This window comes from Dromiciops gliroides, chromosome 6, assembly GCF_019393635.1.
Source record: "Dromiciops gliroides isolate mDroGli1 chromosome 6, mDroGli1.pri, whole genome shotgun sequence".
In the NCBI taxonomy this organism is placed as follows: Eukaryota; Metazoa; Chordata; class Mammalia; order Microbiotheria; family Microbiotheriidae; genus Dromiciops; species Dromiciops gliroides.
The window spans coordinates 174153409-174177046 of NC_057866.1; positions in this window are offsets into that span (position 1 = coordinate 174153409).

The following is a 23638-nucleotide window of genomic DNA, read 5'->3' on the forward strand; positions in this document are numbered from 1 at the left end:
TAGCCAATGGTTTTAGATAAATATTTAACATTTTAAGGTAAGCTCTCTTTATTCCGATGGTATTTAGTGTTTTTAATAGGAATGTGTATTTTATTTTGTCAGATTACTTTTGTATTTATTGACAGTGATTGATTAGCTGGAATTAATAAATTATCAAACTTGGGAAAGTTTGGAGGGGGCACAGAAAATATTATCAATAGTTGTTTACCACATCTGAAAGATACATACAGCCTTAGTAGCTGTTTGCCAAATTTAAGGCAAACACATCACTACCAATTAATGATACTACTATAATGGTTATCTTATTCTAGAAAAAAAACAGGTTATAAATCAATTAAGTCACAAAATCCAAAAAATGGAAGTTCAGAACAAAATATAGCTGATCAACCTATATGAATTCCTAGGTTTTTATCCTTCATGTTCAAAGAGGACCAATGGCATCATGATGTTGGGGTCAAGGTACAGTGTGTTCAACTGTGACTGATCAATCCAATAAAACCTTGGAAAGTTCTACCACAATTCAGCCACATATAGTCTGTTTTAACATTTGGAATGGAGATGTCTCTAGATCTGCATATCACAGGTTTCCTTTGTGCTACTGTGATTTTGTTTTTTTCATTGTTCACAAGAACTTCTTTGATTCAGGTACTATGTTTGGCAAAAGTTTAATCATCTCCTATGTCTCACAATTGATATGTTTACTATTCTACTATAGGGGCTCAAAGCCAGGCCACCTAACTGAATTTTATTTCACAAGAGTGGCAGGTGCAGGCATTCATACAGTCATAAGCAGAAAATTGGGCACCATCACCACTTGCAGAGAAATTTGAATTTACAGGCATGAGTAGGAGCCAGATTTACCAACTTGAACCTCTTTCACCTTGTAAAATGCTTTGTAATATAATAGTATTATACATTTAGAGCTGAAAGGGAGTTCGAAAAACATCCAATCCACACTTCTCATTTTTTAAAACAATAGCTAACATTTATGAAAAGTTTCCAGGTTTCCAAAAAACTTTATACATATTAATTCTTTTTATCCTCATAACAACCTTGGGAGGCAGTTGCTATTATTATCTCTATTTTACAGATGAGGAAACTAAAGCAGAAAGGGATTGAGTGACCTGCCCAGGGTTACAGAGCCAGAAGGTGTCTGAGGTTGAATTTGTCCTCAGATCTTCTTGACTCGCAGCCAAGCAATCTATTCATTGTGCCACATCGTTTGCTATTTCATATATTATGGATTTATTTATAGGTGAATAAAATGAGGCAAATAGAGGATAAATAACTAGTGAAATGTAGCAAAAGTAGTAAAAGTCAGAGATAGGTGTGATGACTTCAGGGCCAGAGTTCTTTTCACCGTACTCTACTAACTTCCTATATGATTGTTATTGTTGCTAGTGAAGTGGTTATTGTTTAATGACACTGAGGAATATATCAAAAAGAAAACAATGATTAATTATTATTTCACTCATTGATGTTCTGACAAACCTTCATTCCCACATTTGTCATTCTATACTAAGAGTAAAACTGAAGGGTACTGGTAAAGAAATCTGGAGTTGGAAAGAGAGAAATACAATAATTTTGTTGGTTTTGTCTCAAGGCTTTTGGATTTGATGGTCATCAGTCCCTGAGTATTAATTTTTCTTCATGAAGTTGGAAGGGTCATCAAGGAAAAACATATTCTCTAGCTTAGGAGGCAAATTGCTAAACAAATAGATAGATAGATAGATAGATAGATAGATAGATAGATAGATAGATAGATAGATAGATAGATAGATAGATAGATAGATAGATAGATAGATTAATAAATAAATGGATGAATTGGTGAATAAATATATAAACTAATGAATGAATGAATGAATGAATGGAGAAAGGAAGGAAGGAAGGAAGGAAGGAAGGAAGGAAGGAAGGAAGGAAGGAAGGAAGGAAGGAAGGAAGGAAGGAAGGAAGGAAGGAAGGAAGGAAGGAAGGAATTAAAAAACAAGCAAACCAGAGAGAGGGCATGCAAGGCAACCTCAGCTTCCTGGTGGGGAAATGAGAGCCAAGAGACTCAAAAGAGGCAAGGAAGCAGTCTGACCTTGAAGCCATTTCACTTATTGGGAATTTTGCCTCTCTCCCTCTCTCCTGTCTTGTTGCACAATGGAATTCAAATGTTTATGACCATATAATAATTCCTATGGTTCTGTGATCCAGACTTTGATCTTAAAAGGTATTTCTATGATTAAAAACTAAAAAGTTGTACCTAGCAGTATGGATCAAGTTTTGGGTTAATTAACAACCACATCATCTGATACAAGAAGACAAAATGCTATCCTGTATTCCACATTATAAAATAGATGTGAACTTTATCTTAGTTGTTTTCTATGTGGGCTGTTAAAATATATAGGGTTCCATACAGAATATTTTTGTGACAAAACCTTAGTCATTCTGAGTTTATATCCTATGAAAATTTGAAGTATCCATATGCTGAAATAATGTAGATTGTCCTTCAAAAGGTCACAACAGAGACCTTACTCTAAATAGATATTGTCACAAATAGATATCATTACAATAGACAGTTGTTTACTTTGAGAAGTGGGCAAATTAGGGGAGGGAATTAAAACTTAAAAAATTTCCCTGACATCAAATATCTAAAAACATCAAAGATATTGTACCTAATCAGTAATTTGTGTCAGGAGAAATAAGTAGTGGGGGTCCTTAGGTAGTCTCTTTAAAGAATCATACCCGAGAGTGGCGAGGTGGCTCAGCGGATAGAGCACTGGCCCTGGATTCAGGAGGAACTGAGTTCGAATCCAGTCTCAGACACTTGACGCTTACTGGCTGTGTGACCCTGGGCAAGTCACTTAACCCCAAATGCCTTACCAAAAAAAGTGAGAGAGAGAGAGAGAAGACTCATACCCTCTCATATACAATCTAATTTGAATAAAATAGTCTTTTATTTGGGTGCTTAGAGAAATTGACCAAGAGGGAAGTCTAAATTTCCCTCGAGGAGAGAAGATATCTTACAGACAACTTACTGGTCCAACAGAACAAAGCCCAAAGCTTTTTTAGAGGATGGATGGTGGACAAATGGAGTGACCACCTAACTATGGAAGGTTCCCTTTAGCAATGGTGGGGGAAGAATTCCTGAGAGTTAGGGAGAATTTTCTTTTAGAAAGATAATCCTGACCACTGGAGTTATCTCTATCTTTGTGCTCAGGTAGTAGCCACACCCAACTGATTTTCTTGGTATAGAATTTAATCTTCCCCTACTTAGCTGAGTCCATCCTGATATCTAGTTTGGCCAGTTTAAACTTTAATAGTCCCAACCCCCATGTCAGTTGTCATTAAATTGTTTATTTGCATTTTGAAAGTTATTAATATCTTACTGTTACAAGGCAAAAGTGCCTACAGAGTAGTTGAAATCTAGGCTCTTTGTACACAATGGCATGAAAATACCTGAAAGAAAATGTAATTTTTCTGAAGTGTGATGGCTAGAATGTAAAAAATGGTAACTTAGGTAAATTCATTTCAGGATAAATATTAAAAAATATCTAGACGGAGCAGCTAGGTGATACAGTGAATAAACCATTGGCCCTGGATTCAGGAGGACCCGAGTTCAATTCCTGCCTCAGACACTTGACACTAGCTGTGTGACCCTGAGCAAGTCACTTAACCTTCATTGCCCTGCAAAATAAAACAAAAAACAAACAAAAATATCTAGACTTCTTTATTTTGATTCTTACTTGCTTAAGTTTCAAGATCATATTTGTTTTATAGAAATCATTTTGAAACATTCCTCTTTTCTGTTTTGTAAAAAGTTTGTCTACGATTGGAATTAATAGTACTTTGAATTTTTAATAGATTTTGCTTCTGAATACACTTAGCCCTGGGTTTTTCAGCACCAGTAGCATCCTTTTGAACATTCATTTCTGGCTTGTTTGATTTGTCTATAATTAGTTGTTTAAAATATTTATTTCTCGTTCTGTTAATCAGGGTATTTTATATTTTTGTAAACATTACATTCTCAGTGGCATCCTTTTTTAAATGAATTTTTTCTCCCTCCAGTACTCTCTGTGGACTTCCATAAGACTATAATCCTATGATATTTCTATTTATTTATTCATTTATTTTACAAAAGCACATAGGAAGGAAAGTAGAATTGGAGAGATGAAAGGATGGCTGCCTTTAATGGGCACACATGGTGTTCTGTCATAACAAATTACTCTCAGATACTTGTGATTAACTGCTCTGCTGCTTGAACTTTGGAATCACACTCATGAAAGTCAAGTAAGCACAATAGAAAGACTGTCTATAAAATTAGTAAGCTGCTTTAATTCAATATTTATCACTTATTATCAATTGTGAATTTTATATCATCATATGTGTTCTCATGCTTGTTGTAAACTGAATTGAGTTCATGCTAAAGAGTTTTCACTCCATAAAGCAACAACAACAAAGTGCCCAAAATAAGTTGGTACAAGTTAGAATGAACTCACTCCAGTTTAACCATGCCAATGTTGCAACTAAAATACTTTTCTATAATAGATCTGGTAGCTCAAAGTGCTTTGAGTTAACCTAAAAATTGCAATCATTGTAGCACATGGTATTTTTTATTTTGAGATTCCTTCCCACTCTGAAATTAGCAGAGATTGTAAGCAAACATACTGGTGATAAACTAGAATGAGAGTGAACTGTCCTCTTTATATATATATATATATATATATATATATATATATATATACATATATATATATTTTTTCAACACTTCTGTGATATTATTGATGTAGGCATTCCCAGCAATGGTATTAGTATAGATAACAACCCATCCATATCTTCTGATGCAATGTGAGTAGTATTTATGGATTCTGGTGATACAGGAATTTCTTGCAAATTTTTAATCCCATGAGTGCCAGTTCCATGTTGAGCTATCCATCTGCTAGTCTTTGCTCTCTCTACATAATCAGCATACCTCTTTTCCCAATTATACATTTTTAGCATGTTATATTTTATGCCTCTTTGCATGCTCACAAATATTCATTAAAATAGGACATAAATGATGTAGAATAACTCCTTATTATGAATTCTAAAAGATTTCACTAATTTATTTTAATTCATAACCAGGAAGAAATGATTAAGTACAGTAGATTTTATCCTTTTATTTCTGATATTTGGCATTCTTTTTCTTCTTTGTCTATTTTGTTTACTTCTTTTGACAAGAGAATTATAGCTTTCTTATACTTACAATAACATAGGATTTATTTTCATTGAATATTCTCAATTCAAACATCTCTCACTACTACTCAACAAATTCCGTTAATGCTAGGATCTTTCTTTTTTAAAAAAAATAAATTTATTTATTTTATTCTGAACTTAAGAAATAAAACAAGCATTTCCATAACAAAGTGGGATGGAAAGAAAAGCATTGCCCTGAGATTGCCATTCTACTATATACAAATTGCTATTTCTTTCAAATATACCACCCATTTATACAACTTTCTTTCCCCCCTTTCCCTCTTCCCCCAAACTCTGAGTGGGCTACCATTAAATATACACGTGTGTGTGTGTGTGTGTGTGTGTGTGTGTGTGTGTGTGTGTGTGCGCGTGTGTATGTATGTATAAGAGAGAGAAAGAGAGAGACAGAGAGAGAGAGAGAGTTCTTTTTTGTTTATTTGAGCTGCTTCTTCCTACTCTTTGCAGTAAATTTGGGTATTTGTAATAGTGAGGAAAATGTGACTGCTCAAAGATCTTCTTAAAACAATACTGATGTTACTATATAGAATATTCTCTTAACTCTGCTCATTTTGCTTTTCATCATTCCATGGAGGTGTCTCTCCATGCTTTTCTAAAATCATGAGCTCTTCATGTCTTATAGCAGAGCAATATCCGATCATGAACATGGGACACAATTTGTTTAACCATTCGCTAATTGATGGGCATCCCTGTGAATTGCAGTTCCATGTCACCACAAAGAGGGTGACTATAAATATTTTAGAAAATGTAGGTTATTTTAACTTTTCCCTGATCATCTTGGGAAACAATGCTGAGTGGTATTGCTTAGTCTTAGGGTACAGGCGATTCAATAACTCTTTGGGCAAAATTCCACATCTCTTTCCAAAGTGGTTGTATCAGTTCACAATTCCATCAACAGTGATTCAGTGGTCCAATATTTTAATATCCCCTTCAACATGTGTCACTTTCCCCTTCAATAATTTTAGCCAATCTAATAAATATAAAATAATATCTCAAGGGTGTTTTGATTTGCACTTATTTAATCACTAATAATTTAGAGCATTTTTTTCATATAGCTATAGATTGCTTTGATTTCTTAATAAGTAAATTGTTCATATCTTTTATCCATTTATCAATTAGGGAATTACTCATATTATGATAGATTTTACATAGTTCTTTATATATTTGAGATATGAGACCTTTATCTGAGGAATTGTCTATAAAATGTCTTCCCTAGTTTTCTGCTTTCCTTCTGATTTTGGCTACATTTAGGAGTTTTGTTAAAACTTTTAAAATTTAATCTAATCACAATTATTGATTTTATATCCCTCTCACAAGACTTTCTATCTCTTCTTCTTTCATACATAGCAAACACTTTAACCCAGAAATACCACTGTTATGTCTATATCCCAAAGAAATCATAAAAAATGGAAAGGGACCCATATGTACAAAAATATTTATAGCTGCTCTTTTTGTGATGAAAAACAATTTGAAATTGAGAAGATGCTCATCAATTGGGGATTGGCTTAACAAGCTGTGGTATATGAATGTAATGGAATACTATTGTAGTGTAAGAAATGATGGACAGGCAAATTTCATAAAAACCTGGAAATACTTACTGAGTGATAGACTTTGATCTTCTTAACAATACAATGATATGATAAATTCCAAAAAACTCATGTTGGAAAATGCTCTCCACATCCAGAAAAAGAACTATGGAATCTGAATTCAGATTGAAACATACTATTTTAAATTTTGTTGTTGGTGGTTTTTGTTTGTTTCTTCTTTCTTGTGATTTTTACCTTTTCTGATTCTTCTCTCACAACACGAATAATGTGGAAATATGTTTACCATGACTGTAATTTACAAAGTATGTCAGATTGCTTGTTGGCTTTGGGTGGGAGGGAGAAAAAATTGCAACTCAAAATCATACCAAATGAAGGGGGAAAACTATCTTTACAGGCAATTGGAAAAAAAATAAAATAACATTTCCTTTATCCAAAAGTCTGATAGGTAATATATTCCATATTCTCCAAATTTTCTTGTAATATCTCCCTTTATATCTAGCTCATGTATGCATTTTGACTTTATGGTATAAGGTGTTGATCTATGCCTAATTAGTTCCAGACTGCTTTCCAGCTTTCCCAGTTTTTTTTAAACCATATAATGAATTCTTATCCCCCAAACATAAGTCTTTACACTTGCTAAATACTAAATTGTTATATCCATTTGTTGCTGTAATGTGTCTACTCTGTTCAATGAATCTACCTTTCCGTTCCTTAGCCATACCAGAAAGCTGTAATAATTACTGCCTTATAATATACTTTAAGGTCCGGTACTGCTAACCCTCCTTCCTTTACATTTTTTCCCATTAGTTCCTTTGCTATCTTTGACTCTTTGATTTTCTAAATGAATTTCGTTATTATATTTTCTAGTTCAGCAAAAAATTTTCAATTTAATTGAGATGGAATTGCATGTGTAAATTAATTTTGGTAAAATTGTCATTTTTATTATATTGTCCCTTCCTATCCATGAATAATTTATATTTATCCCTTTCTTTGAATCTGATTTTATTTGTGTACAAAGTTTTTTTATGGTTTTGTGTGTGTGTATGTATGTATGTATGTATGTGTGTGTATACACACACACACACACGTTCTGGGTTTGTTTTGGTAGGTATATTCCCATATATTTTATGTTGTCATTTTACTTTTATTTATTTTATTTTTGGTTTTGTTTTTGGTTTTGTTTTCTTTGAGGGGCAATGAGGGTTAAGTGACTTGCCCAGGGTCACACAGCTAGAAAGTGTCAAGTATATGAAGCCAGATTTGAACTCAGATACTCCTAAATCCAGGGCTGGATTTGAAATTAGAAATCTTCTATAAACAAATGTTGAAAATTATTTCTACATGTAACTGAAAAATAATAAAATAATTTTATTTAAAAAAGAGCTAGTCTTATTACTTCATTCCCCATTCTGCTTCCTTCTGTTGTTCTTTTTTGCTCTTATTACTATTCCTAAGAATTCTAATACAATTTTGAATAATGTTTGTAACAGTGAGCATCCTTGTTTCACATCTGACCTTACTGGGAAAACTTCTTGCTCATCCCCATTACAAATAATGCTTGCTGATGGTTTCAGGTAAATCCTTTTTATCAATTTAAGGAAAAGTCAATTTTTGCCTATGCTTTGAAGTGTTTCTAATAGAAATGAGTGTTATACTTTATCAAATGCATTTTCTATATCTATTCATATTATCATATGATTTTTGTTACTTTTATTATTGATATAACTAATTATGTTAAAAATTTTCTTTAGGTTTATCCATTCTTGCATTACTGGTATAAATGAATCCTGCTTGGTCATAAAGAATAATCTTTATAATATATTGATGTAATCTTTTTGCTAGTATTTTATTGTGGATTTTTGCATCCATATTCATTAATTAAATTTTCTATAATTTTCTTTTTTCTCTTTTTAGATTTTTTGGTTTAGTTATCAGTATCATATTTGTTTCATAAAAGGAGTTTCATAGGACCCCCACTTTGACAATTATTACAAATAATATATTCGGGGGCAGCTAGGTGGTGCAGTGGATAGAGCACTGTCCCTGGAGTCAGGAGGACCTGAGTTCAAATCTGGCCTCAGACACTTAACACTTACTAGCTGTGTGACCCTGGGCAAGTCACTTAACCCCCAATTGCCTCACTTTAAAAAAAAAAAAAAAAACAACAAAAAAAAAAACAAATAATATATTCAATATTGGAATGAATTAGTCTACAAATGTTTGATATAATTTGCTTATAAATCTTTCTGGTCCTGGTGCTTTTTTTCTTAAAAAAAAGCTTTCTTTTTAGGGGCAGCTAGGTGGCACAGTGGATAGATACCATCCCTGGATTTAGGTGGACCTGAGTTCAAATCTGAACCTCAGACACTTGATACTTACCAGCTGTGTGACTCTGGGCAAGTCATTTAGGCCTCATTGCCCTGCAAAAAAAAAAAAAAGAAAAGAAAAGAAAAAGAAAAATAAAGCTTTCTTTTTTTATAAAAAGGTCTATTTATGTGTAAGATGTTTTCTTCACTGTCATCAGAAATCATCATACTCTTTCTGATTCTATATATTCTTTATTCTACTTTCCCATTTTCGAATGTCATCCTCCTTTTCTCTTTTTGGAAGCTTAGCCCATCCTTCAAAGTCAAATTCTTTTTCAATGCCTTTATAACATTTCCTCCCACAACTGCATCCACCCTGATTTTCTCTTCTAAATTACTATTGTACCTATAAATCTTAGTACATAGTTTACACCTCAATAATTTCCTAATTGTTTAATTTTTGTTAGTTTTATCTAACTAATTATACTTTGTTTCTTCAGGTAAGAAAATTTACCTTATATTACTCCGTATCTCAACCAATCAACAATCAAATAGTAAGTGCCTCCTTTGTAACATGCAATGTGCTTGGCACTAAAGAGACAATGACTAAAGAAAAACAATCCATGCTATTTTAAGTTAATTCCAACATTTGCAATGTCCCTAAGCTTCTCCCTTTCATCTTTAGGTGTATTTTTTTTCTTTTTTGATTATATGGAACAGAAAATTTAAATAAACAAAATCACATGTGAAATAATGCAAAATCTCCCTAAAATACTCCCCCATCCCCAAATGGCGTTTCTTCTTATATTAAACACTGGGCCAAATTTATTTTCCAACATTATCATTTGTACAAGATAAAATTAATAGATTGTCCATTCATTGGTAAGGAATTTCCTCATATTTTACGCAACTATTTATGTTGATATTCACTTGATCATTGAATAAAATTGTATCTGTGATTACACTAATCATGCAATCATCTATCAACTTAAAATATCCATAGGAGACATTTTGCTTCAGGAAAACCCTTAAAGTTGTGTTTTCCCATTTTGAAACATTTTTTAAATCTGTGAATGATGGAGTGTTCTTATCTAATCTATATATCTCAGCTAATAGTAAGATAATGCATGTGTTCTACTATAGAAAAATGTCTCTAACAGCCTGACCTCTTCTCATGTGTAATTTTTCTAACAATATATTGAAACACTTTGCGTTTATTCAATAGTAATACCAAACCTTTCCCAAAATCCACCCTAAAATTCATTTTAGTAATTACCTTCTATTCTTTTAGTGTGCCAGTTATTAATAGATAGTAATAATAGGTTTCTCAACTTGGTTTTACCCTTGAAATTGAGCAGCTTCCCACTGCTGACTATGTCTATGCTGCTGTATTAATTGTGTATAATGTTCTCTTACCTCTGCCTCTTCAATCTTTATCACTGATTGGTTATTGTTTTTGGACTCTTAGCACCTAGTTTATTCAGTCATTTTATAACTGTGGGATACATATTTTCTTTAAACATTTTTGTTATGATAAATAATGTTGCTATTGAAATTTTGTACATTTCATTCATTTCTTGCTTTGTGAAAAATAAATCACTATGTATATATTAGGCTATTGTTATTATTTCTATTTTTTGGCCAATAAAGCATTGGTAGATATTGTCCAGTAGAGAAATCTCTAGTAAAAATGCACAAATCATTCAAAAATTGAATTTTCTGTTATAAATTCAAAATCATATTCCAGAACAACTGAATAAACTCAAAACTTCATTTTTCCTGCCCTTCCTCAACTCTTTGAGGAATGAGTTAACAAATCATTTATTATCTTTACTGACTTGATTATACTTGTATTTTTCCAAATATGTTTAAGCAAAGGTTTATTTCTTATAATGAGTGCAATCTGATCAAAGGGATTTAAAATATATTGCCATATTCTCTTTTCTAAGATCATATTTAACATTTTAGCATCAATATTAATTAATGCATTTCCAAAGATAAAATCGTAGTCCCTCTGGATTACAGGGTTATTTTATCAGCTATTAAAAAAATCAACTCTCAGGGCAGCTAGGTGGCACAGTGGATAGAGCACCGGCCCTGGAGTCAGGTGTACCTGAGTTCAAATCCGGCCTCAGACACTTAACACACACTTACTAGCTGTGTGACCCTGGGCAAGTCACTTAACCCCCATTGCCCTGAAAAAAAAAATCAACTCTCTGCTAACTACATTAATACCCTTCTATGATAGAAATACAGCCATGATTCCCAAATTAAATAGAAATTAAAGAAATATAATGATAAGTTAATAATAGTAATGATGATTTATTGCAACTATAATTTTCCATGACTCATTCCTGCTTCAAAAGAGTATCATGTAGACTCTATTTCTCTGGTTTTATCCATATTTTCCTTATTGTTTATCCTTTTTAATGTAGCTATAAAACATTAAATTCCCATGTTATGCAACATAGTCATACTTCCAGTGACTTTCATTTAATTATCATAAAGAGGTATTACATCTAACTTTTTCTGAGGCTATTCATATACATTATTCATTATTATTTTTCTTATATTTATCTGGTTGAAATATGCACATGGAAGAAGCCTCCAATTATCTTACTATCTACAGCTTTTTGCAATTGTTAGTTTATTCTCTTAGACTCCTGATGGCCTGAGTTAATATTCACTGAATATTTATTTAAAACATATCATTTCATTATCTACAAAATCTATAAAGGTAATGGTTTCCCTGATTTTAGCTTTTGATGGTATTTATTTTTGTTGTTTTCTGAAACCATGATTGTTGCTTCTGTTTTATCCTCTTTTTATCCTTTTTTTTTATCCTGCAGCAAAATAACAACTCAAATCTTGTGAATGAAGAAAAAATAGTGGGCTTATTTTCTAATTCGTTCTGCAAGCATCTTAAATTTTAGAGATAAATCCATACCTTTATGATTTGTATATTTATCATTATTTTCTTTCCATAACATTTTGGGGGTGGGTGGGTAAGGCAATTGGGGTTAAGTGACTTGCCCAGGGTCACACAGCTAGTAAATATTATGTGGCTCAGGCTGGATTTGAACTCGGGTCCTCCTGAATCCAAGGCCTGTGCTCTATCCACTGTGCCACCTAGCTGTCCCTCCATAACATTTTATTAATTTATTTTTAAAGGAAGTGTTTGGGGCAGGGGGTGATGGAAAGGAAGCAGGGGAGGGAGGGAGGGAGGAAGGAAGGGAAGGAGGAAAGAAGCAGGGAAGTAACTCTAGGTATATGAAGGTAGTTATGCCTGGAGCAATCTAATTCTATTCTCCTATTTTCTCTTTTTCCATTCAATCCAGATGTATTTTTTATCCTGCCTTGTTTGAAGCCATTCTCTCCCCTACTTTACCCTCAAATTTGTATGCTTCTCCAATTCCCTAAACTACCTTATTCTACTTTCTCAACATAATCATGTCATTACTGAAATTCAGCAAAGGTATATTGAGAACATTCTCTCTCAGGGTTATATTGAATCTACCTTACACCCAAAGAAGTTTTCGATGGTCTTCTGCTTTCTCTGCCTACTCATCCTGGCTTACTATTTCATGGCTTTTAACTCCTTCTTTAAGTGTGGTGTTGCTCCCAGGACACTGCTCACGCTACAGCGTGGCCCCAGGGGTTGGTTTGGCTTCTTCTCAGCCTGCCTGGCCTCACTTTCGTTTGATTTTAAACTCTCCACTGGGGGTTGGGGGTGGGGCTGCTTCTTGGCTCCACTCCTGTTCTCAGCTTCAGAGGGTCCCAGGTGTTTGGGGTTGAGGGAGGGCAGGTTTTAGTCTCACCTGGCCTGGAGAACATTCTCTCTCAATAAAAGGTTAATGGTAATAAATAGGTCAATAGCTTGCTCCAAATTATGCCAAAGACCTTAAGCTAGAGACTTTACTCATTTTTTTATAATTTTAGAACAATAGAACAGGGTAGGTGACATGTAGTTGAGGACAACATGATTGATTGGTTACATAGCTGAAGCAAAGGGAACACTATGATCAGTTGGAATTGAAGAATTAAGGGGCTTGGAACAACTTCCACCTTCCCTCCTATGACTAAGAAGTTTTCATTGAGTCTACTTGCATGGTTATAAGATAATGGGCTAGACTTCTTTGGATTGCAAAGTAGGCATCCTTGAAGGATAGTTTGGTGGTTCAAAGATACTTCACTCCCTTATGTCCATTCATATCCCCTAAGGACAGCAGAATTCCTTGAGGCAAGAATAAAACAGTAATTAGCAGGACAGCTGGATTTCTGATCTTAACTCATTATAGGCCAGTTTAATTTCTGTACTGAGTCCAGAGACAAGGAATCATGATGTAAGCAGTTATTGGACAAAAAAAAATGGTTAATTTTAAATGTAATCAATTAAATTGATACAGAATCAATGTAATCTTCTTAATCATAAAAATACTTCCCTTTGCAACTCCAGAAATCTAAAAAAGTAGTATACTACTAATTTGACAAGGAAATATTCAATTTTAATGACTATATCTACTATAGAGGGATTGGACAAGAGATCTGTTTTAATATCCACTTTCTATAATAAAAGATAGCTGGATTTTATATAACTCTTTTTTGTTTGTTTTGTTTAATACTTTGGGGGGGGGTGCAATGAGGGTTAATGACTTGGCCAGGGTCACACAGCTAGTCAAGTGTCTGAAGCCGGATTTGAACTCAGGTACTCCTGAATCCAGGGCCGGTGCTTTATCCACTATGCCACCTAGCTTCCCCCTTTATATAACTCTTAAAGGCTTAGAAAACATTTTACAAATATCATTTTATTTGATACTCACAATTCTGAGAGCTAGGTGCAATTAATATTCTCATTTTACAGAAATAGAAACTAAGAAAGCAGAAATTGAGTTACTTGCCAATAAGCACACAGCTATCAAATTTCTGATCAAGATAAATTCAGATCTTCTTATTTTGAGATCCTGTGTTCTATACACCATGCTATCTCACTTCCTGGTACCTATGTGTCATTTAAAAAAAATAAAATGTTATTTAGTTTTCACTTCCAAATTTTATCTGTCCCTCCACTTCCCCTCACCCTTTCCCCAATGTGGTAAGCAAGCAGATACAGGTTATACATGTGCCATTATGTAAAACATTTCCATATTAGACATTTTATACAAGAAGATTAGAATTAAAAAAAAAAAAGAAATAGGGGCAGCTAGGTGGTGGAGTGCATAAAGCACTGGCCCTGGATTCAGAAGGACCTGAGTTCAAATTTGTCACTTGACACTTACTGTGACTCTGGGCAAGTCACTTAACCTTCATTTCCCTGGGGGGAAAAATGAAAGTTAAAAAAAAAAATCACATGCTTCAGTCTTTGTTCAATCAATATTAATTCTTTCTCTGGATGTGGATATGTTTCATCAGTCCTTTGGTATTGCCTTGTACCATTTCATTGCTAAGAACAGTTAAATCATCCACAATTCTTCTTCCAACAATATTGCAATAACTCTGTAAAACATTCTCCTGGTTTTGCTCACTTCACTGTACATCAGGTCATATAAGTATTTCCAGGTTTTTCTGAAATCATCTTGCTTGTCATTTGTTAAAGCACAATAATATTTCACTTCAATAATATAACAGAACTTATCTAGCCATTCCCCAGTTGATGAGTCTTCCTTTGATTTCCAATGCTTAACAACCACAAAAAGAGCTGTTATAAATATTGTTGTACAAATAGGTCCTTTTCTCTTTTCTGATGCCCTTGGGATATGGACCTAGCAGCCATATTATGGGATCAAAACGTATGTACAGTTTTATAATCCTTTGGGCATCATTTCAAATAGCTCTCCAGAATGTTTTGATCAGTTCATAATTCAACAATGGATTAGCATCCCAGTTTTTCCATATACCTTCCAACATCCAACATTTTCCTCTTGTGTCATATTAACTACTCTGATCTGATACATGTGAGATAGTACATCAGAGTTGTTTCAATTTGCATTTCTCTGATTAATAGTGATATAGAGGGGTTTTTCATATTACTAGAAATAGCTTTGATTTCTTTGTCTGAAAAATGGCTGTTCATATCCTTTGATCACTTATTGATTTTAGAATGACTTGTAGTTGTATTTGTTTTTTAATAAATTTGACTCAGTTCACTATATATTTGAGAAATGAAATATTTGTTACATAATTTCCCCCAGTTTTCTGCTTTCCTTATAATTTTGGTTGTATTGGCTTTGTTTGTGCAAAAGTTTTTAAATTTTACATAGTAAAAGTTATCTATGTTTCATTTTGTAATGCTCTTTATATCTTCTTTGGTCCTAAATACATCCCTTGTTCAAAAATCTGACAGATAAACTATTCCATCCTCTCTTAAGTTGCTTGTTATATCCCCTTTCTATGTAAATCATGTAATGCTTTTGACCCTATGTCAATTTGAAATGTGCTTTTTTGCAATGTATTATTCAATATAGAGAATGTGAGAAGTGACTCAAATATAAATTTAATCAATCATTTTAAAATACAGGAATATTGGTTCTTTTAGCCTCCATGCTAAGAGGCTGTATGTCAAAGAAATCAATGAAAGTCATTCTTTAAGTAAATAAATGTGAAGAGTAATTTCCTTCAGGGTTAACCATGGGACATTTTTTTCTCTTTTTCTTTTTCTGATGCTTTTTATGGAGCTCCTATGCAAGTGTGTATTCTTAGACTTTCCCTATCCAGAATTGGAGTTCAATGAGCATGGCTAATCAAACATTTGGCTTTGGGGTTTGGGGATATATGAGGGAGTGATGATAGGGATATCTGCTTTGCTTGCTTTTTCTGGACATGCAAATGTGCAAACATGAGACGAGTTTAAGCAGAATTAAGCCATAGTTTTGATTTCTTGTTTTGAAACACAGACCTATCGATTAACTCTTTTAATGTCCATTGAAATAATGTTATGATTTAAAATAATCTAATAATGGGATGATACATTCCAGACTTTGAAAACTTTAGAGAACAATCCATCTGACAACCAGGAATAAGAAGGGATAGAGATTTCTCAAACTGATAATTATAACAGATCAGAATTAGGACCTATAGAACAGGGGCTAAATTGAGACATGCATATGTATGTAGATACAACCATACATTTCAAAATGTGGGTTTAAAGGAGTTTAAATTTTCAGAATAAAAATGTCTTTCATATTCATCAATTTCCACAAAAGAAAAGGGAAAAACAATTATATGAATGTCAGTCAGTTGGTAACCACTTAGTAATTGCCATTTGTGTTCCAAGAGCTAGGGATACAAAAAGAGTCAAAAGACAACCCATTCCCTCAAGGAGCTTGAAATATAATGGGGAGGCAACAATCAAACACATATGTACAAAAAGGATAAATTCAGAAATAATTAACAGAGGGAAGGCAGTAGAATTAAAATGAGAGAAAAAGCTCTGTTAAGAAGGTAGGATTTTACTTGGGACTTAAAGGAAGCCAGAGAAGCTAGGAGGCAGAGATGATCAGGGAGAATATTGCAAGCATGGGGGAATAACCAGAAAAAATGTCCAGAACCAAGAGATGATGCTTCTGTGACTTTGGCTACATTTCTGTTAACTATGACAAATCTAATTCTAATGTGGTCCATTCAATTCATTTATTTGTGCAAAGTAAAAAACAATATTGTATTATGGATAGAGACCTGGTCTTGATATCTGAAAAATAGGATTCAAAATCTGCCTTCTGATGGACATTGACTATGAAGTGTTAAGTAAGTCACTGAACCTGCCAATGCCCCCCATTGTCTTAGATAGTATCTTGAGAAAATTATGTTCTTTGCTGTTAAAGGAAGTTCCTTGCCTGAACCTCCTTACGCCAATGAAATTGCAGGCCCCATCAAAATAAAAAGGCCAAGACAGGTGGGCAGCTAGGTGGCACAGTGGATAAAGCACCGGCCTTGGATTCAGGAGTGCCTGAGTTCAAATCTGACCTCAGACACTTGACACTAGCTGTGTGACCCTGGGCAAGTCGCTTAACCCCAATTGCCCTGAAAAAAAAAAAAAGGCCAAGACAGAAACAAGTTGGCTTTATGAATAGTGGACTAATTATGAAGTCAGGAAGAACTTGACTCAAGTCATGTCCCTGATCTCTACTTTCAATGTGAACATAATAAAGCAACTTCTCCATTTGCTGTTCTGGGCAACTCTTGAAAACTCTAAGTTCTAGAAGGTTTTCCAGTCTTACATAAGTAGAGCTGAGTTTTCCCAGCACCTTCCCCCATGCCTCTCCCTCCCTTTCCTACACAAATGAAATCACAGAACTTTCAATAGAAGTGCAAAGAACTGAGAACTTTTAAAAAATATACCATTAATGTATGTAATGTCAATGGGCAAATAAAGTCAGAGACTTTCTCTTGTTTTCTGCATTTCACAAGTTCTGAGAATGGAAATTAAGAGGTATACTTCCTGAAAAATAAGACCATTAACAGAGCTATCCTAAGAAACATAACAAGAACAAATGAAAAAGACATTTTGGGTCACACATTTCATGGCTCTGTTTTCTGCAATGAATTTTCTTTATACTTAGCCCACCAGCACTGTTCCTTCCATCTCAACCTTCACTAGACTGAATATTATTTGATTAAATGTTTAAAATATATAGAAAAAACAGAAAAGCATCTGAATCTAAGAACAAAAAGGTAAAATAAAGTATACTTTATATCACCTAAAAGTTGAGATCACCATTGCCAAGACCAGATCCAGCACAGATCCAACAATTATCTTTATGGAAAAAAAACACATCTTTACTGACTCAAATTTACTAACATTAATGAAACTTATGACCAACATTTCCCAACTTATGTTATGGCCCTATTTCATGAGGGTTTTTGTGTTTTTTTGCTTGCTTGCTTGTTTTGTTTTTACAAAAACCTTCCACTTTGCAAACAAGTCACCTGAGTTCTGAGGAGCACCTCTCAAATAATTTCTGGAAATTACTTTAGTAGATAAGCAGAAGTCTGAGAAATAAAGCATTAATGTAGTAGCTCCAAATGTGTGCTCTCAAAAAGACTTTGAGAAGCAATTGGGAATTCTGTGCAAGTTTTCCTATGATTTTCTTACTGTATCAAAATGTGGGGTAGATTGAAGCTGAGAGGACCTGAGGAAAAAAGCAGTTGATGATGCTGATGCTAAGAAATGATAATGATGGTAATATCCAAATAAATATAGGATATTCCAAAAGTCTTCAATTTAAGATTTAGTACCTTTAATACTTTTTTTGACAAGGCAATGAGGGTTAAGTGACTTGCCCAGGGTCTAATAAGACAAAATTCACTTGGAATCTTCAAAAAGAAAGCCTTCAAAATTATAGGATGGGAAAGGCATGTAGAGACACTAGTTGTACTTAAGATTTGGGTAGACGGGAAGCTCAATGTGAATCAAGACTGTGACTAGGCAACCAAGTCACAGTAGTAGGGAAGTAATAGTTATACCATACTATGCTCTCAGAAGATTTTACCTGTAATATTGTATTAAGGTTTGGGCAACACGGTTGAATAAAACACTTGTAAACTGGACACTATCCAGAGGAGGGCAACCAGAATGAACAAGGGCTTTGATTCCACATAATATGAGGGTCAGTTGAAGGACCTTGACATACTTAGCTTTTAGAGAATAATTAGGGAAGAAGAATCTATCATCACCATGACTATCACTACTGCCACCGTCACCACTATCATCATCATACATCATTCACCAGGTCACCAGGCTAGGATGATAGCTATCTTCAAATATTCAAAGGGGTATTATGTGGAAGAGAGGCTATTGTGTTCTATTTTTTACCAAAACGATTGAATCAGAAGCAATGGGTAGGAGTTGAAACAATAAAGACTTAACATCAACACAAAATTCCTAGAAATTGGCATTGTCAAAGAGTGGAATGGGCGTAGCTATGTGGTGCAATGGATAGGGGACCACCATGGAGATGCTTCATTCTGAGTTCAATTCTGACCTAACACTTGTCACCCTGGGCAAGTTGCTTAATGCCGTTTTCTTCAATCTGCTCATCTTTAAAAGGAAGAAATGGCAAACTACTCTAGCATCTTTGTCAATAAAACCCCAAATTGGGTCGCAAAGAATCATACACGACTGAAAGATGAGTGAACAACAAAGAGTGGAATGGTATGACTCAAGAGGTGATTGATTCACACTTATTGTTGACATTCAAGCTGAGCCAAGATGGTACATTATAAAGGAGATTCCTTTCCTGTATGGTTGTACTGGATTATTGTAATGGTCTTTTTTGACTCACAAATTCAATGATTCAATAATTCTTTGAATAACCAGGAAAGGTCAAGACATTGGGAAAAACAGGTATATTCTCTTGGGCATCTTGGGATCTGAAAGACCAGGACTCAGGAGAAATACTAATCTTTGCATTCTTATCACAAGACTGGGATATTAATTAATCATTCCTTGATTCTCTCTTTATGTACATGAGGCAGCATGACCTATAATAAATACATACATTTCCTATTATTCTTATCAGCTGATATGTTTCTGATATTCTGATTTCCAATGGCTAATGTCTTTTTTTTCTTTCTTTTTTTTTTTGGTGAGCAATCGGGGTTAAGTAACTTGCCCAAGGTCACACAGCTGGTAAGTGTCATGTGTCTGAGGCCGGATTTGAACCCAGGTCCTCCTGACTCCAGGATCCATGCTTTATCCACTGTGCCACCTAGCTGCCTCTCCAATGGCTAGTGTCTTTTTGTATGATCTTCCTGAACTTGTCCTTAATTTTAAAATTTACATAAGTAGAAGTATTGAGTTGGAAGCAGAGATAATTATCTGCTGTAAGAATCATCAAAGTATTAGTCATTAATGTCTTATTTCTAACCATATTATAATTTCAATATTGCATTACAATATTACACATATTATCTAATAATATGTGTCCATCTGGGCTCTGTCCCTAGCTATCTCAGGTCTATCCCATTCAACTAGAATCTGAGCCCCAACTCTAACAATAGTTGTTTTCCTTTCTGTGCAGTACTTAACTGTGTTGTGATTGGTATGTTAACCCATAGCATATGAAAATCACAGGATACAACACTACATATGGCAAATATAAAAGGAAAAAGTCTTCAGAATGACACAATGTCTTCAAACAGAAAATAACTGTGGATTCTGCTCATTCCAAACACTTCACTTTTCACTTAAAAGTGAAGAAGTTCACACCAGTGGATAGATGTACAAAGTTGATTTCCCTCAGGAACTGAACTGATTTATTCTTATAGGCTTTATTCCAAAAAGTAGATGATGTGTTAAAAACCAATTAAAAACCAATGCTAGTTATTTTCCCCTTAAAATCAGTGGGCAAAATGAATTCAAAATAGTTTGGTATCTTTAAACAGGAAAAGTTTGGTTAAAGTTCTTTGCAGTATGCTGTAATGTCAAGTTATTGCTTGATTGGTTGATTGGTTAGTTTGTGTTTTTATAAAAGACAGGACCTGCTCATCTCACCCAGGTTAAAAATACAGAGGCTACTCACAATACAATTTCAACCACTCTAAAGATTTGAACTGCTCTTTTTAACTTCAATCAGTTCTTTCCTTACTACTACTAAACACCAAAACATTAATCAAATGTTTGCTATGAGTAAAACCCTTTGAAAGCCTTGGAGCATAATATATTTGTGAATTATTAATATTACTTAGAAGTCCACAAAAACACTCTCCCTATCTTTCCCATATGAGTTTAATATAAAATTATTGCTATATGTTTCTTTAGCATTTATTTAATTGTAATACTTTTACAATTTTGAAGAATGAGAAAGTGCTATGGGAAGGTAATATGTTACAGTGCTTAGAATGCTTCATTTAGAGTGAGGAAGAGCTGGACTCGAATTTGCCTATTGCAATGATTATGTAACCCTGGACTAGACACTTGGCCACACTTTGCCTCAGGCAACTTTCTATTACATTATTTATGAAGCCATAGACTGTTGGCTCTATGTTGGTAATATGGACTTCTTAAAAGCTGTCCCAATCCCTTCACTTTTTCACTTTAAAGATAAGGAAACTAAGGATCAGGGAGAATAAATTAGAATAAATTAGACAATTAAATGGTATATTATTATAGTTGCAGCTGGAATCAAGAATACCTGATTTTTAATACTTCTTCAAATACTTCCCTTGCTGTGTGATCCTAGGCAGGTCACTTCTCTCAGCTTCAGATTTTTCATTAGTGAAATGGAGATAATAATATCACCTATCTCACTGGATCATTGTGAGGACAAAATAGGATTAAATCATATAACATAGCTTACAGAGTATCTTGCAAATATTAAAATTCCACATATATGCTGTTATAATCATCAGCATTTTCTAAAGTCACTGAATAAAAACTAGGATATTAATCTAGAACCTTTCACACGACAACTAGTGTAAGTCTATATATTAAGAATTAATTATAAAAAAGTTAATTATGGAGAAAAAATCACAAATCACTGGAATACTATCAGTAAATCAATAAACAACAAACATTATGTGCTAGACGATGTGTTAAATGCTGCAATACTAAGAAAGGCAAAAGGTTTTCTTTGTTATTTAAGGCACTAGTACCTGATTTGGGGGAACTCATATTCTAATGGGGAAGACTCCGTGATAGCAACTAATATAATACAAGAATTATTCAGTGTAAAGTGGAAGTAATCTCAGAGGAATGGCACTAGAAGTATGTGTATTGTGAGGAAGGATTGTGACAGAGAAAAGGTCTTTTTGAGAAGGTAGGATTTGAGTTCCATCTTGAAAGAAGTCAGGAAATTCAAGAAATGGAGGAAAAGAGAGAGGATTATAGGTATGAGGGGCAACCAGAAAAAAAAGTCACAAAGTGAAGATAAAGTGTTATGTTCAAGGAACAATGCCTTAGCAAAAGTCACTGCATTATAGAGCATGTAGGGGAGAGTAAAATATGAGAAAATTAGGAAGATGGGAAAGGGCCAGATTGTAAAATCTTTAGTAAAGAGCCAGGATGTATAGGAAATAAAAACCAAACATATTTTTACATGATACTGAGGGTTACAGGAAACAATTTACATCATTGGATTTGTGATTTTGGAAGATCACTTTGTCAGCTGAATATTGAATGAATTGTTGTGGAGAGACAAATGAACCACAGAGACCAATCAGAAAGCTATTTTTCTAGCCAAGGCCTGAGGTGATGGGGGCCTGTAGCAGTGTGGTAGATGTGTGAATGGAAAGTAGAGATCATATATGTGATATTTTGGAGGTAGTAACAAGAACATTTGGCAACACGTTGCATAAGTGTAGTGAGAGTAAGGAGTACTAAGTTGTGAGCCTGAGTGAAAGGTTGTTGGTATCCTTAATAATAACAGGGATGCTAGGAATAGGGGAAGGGTTGGGAGGAATGATGAGTTCTATTTTGGATAGTACTACTGTAAATTACTGAGAAATCTTTTTGAAACACTGACTACCCTAGTCCTTACTACCTCACTGGCCAAGTATATAATATTTCATCCCATCTCTAGGATTCTCTGTTATCTTTAAGGGAACTTGGGGAGATCTAGGCTTTCTGAAAATGGCTCTAGTCCCCAGTGGTGGTGTAGGGATGGTCCCTTACATCCTAATTCCAATTAAACACTTTATTTTAGCTTTTCATAGAAATATTTACTTCAAAAACTATCATCACAAATATATAAACTTACTCTTCCAAAACATGAAAATCATAATCCCCTTCCCACTACCACCACTACCATCTTTGTCTCTGGTGATGGAGGGGAGATTATTAGTTTCATATCTTAGTTGGGTACCTATAAGGCATAGGCCACATTCCAAGTCCTAAAGTGCATTTTGGCTTTACTTCCTGGTTTCTCAGGGTCTACATGTCAGTCTGACTAGCCGCACTATCTATCCTACTTGCAATCTTGGCTCTGAGATCACAATGGTTAAAATTCCCAGTCTGGTAGAGATTACCCCAGCACCTAGAAACTGAGGACAAACAACACATATCTGAGACCCCCAATCTTCTTGGAACAGAGGTAAAAGAAAATGAGAGTAAGTGAAAGAAATCCTTAATCTCTCTGGTTCACATCATGGTGCTCACATTGTAGGATATTCATACTCAAGGTACAGGAAGAAGGAGAACATAGGAAAGCAAGGGAGCCAGAAAGAACAGCAGAAAGTCTTCCAGTTCAGTTATTCAGATATTCAAAGGAGACTGTACCCACCCATAGGGTGGAGGGTCACAGAGGCCTTTATGTCAGTCAATGTGGACATGTTTCAAATGCCTCTGAGAGAATTTCTATCTTAGGTGATCTGGGCATGCCCCATAAAACCAAAGTTACACTTGGAAAAATGCACAATTTCACATAAGCACTTCTGAATGACTAAGTAAAAATACGTACAGTCAATCCTCAATATTTTTGTATCTAGATTTCTGTGATTTTATCAGTTACCTCATTTTCACTTTCACATTGGAAACTTCACACACTGGAAACTGCACAGTAGAGAAAAAAAATGAGAGACAGGACACATGTAAGTTTGTGGAGTGGCTACTATCTAATA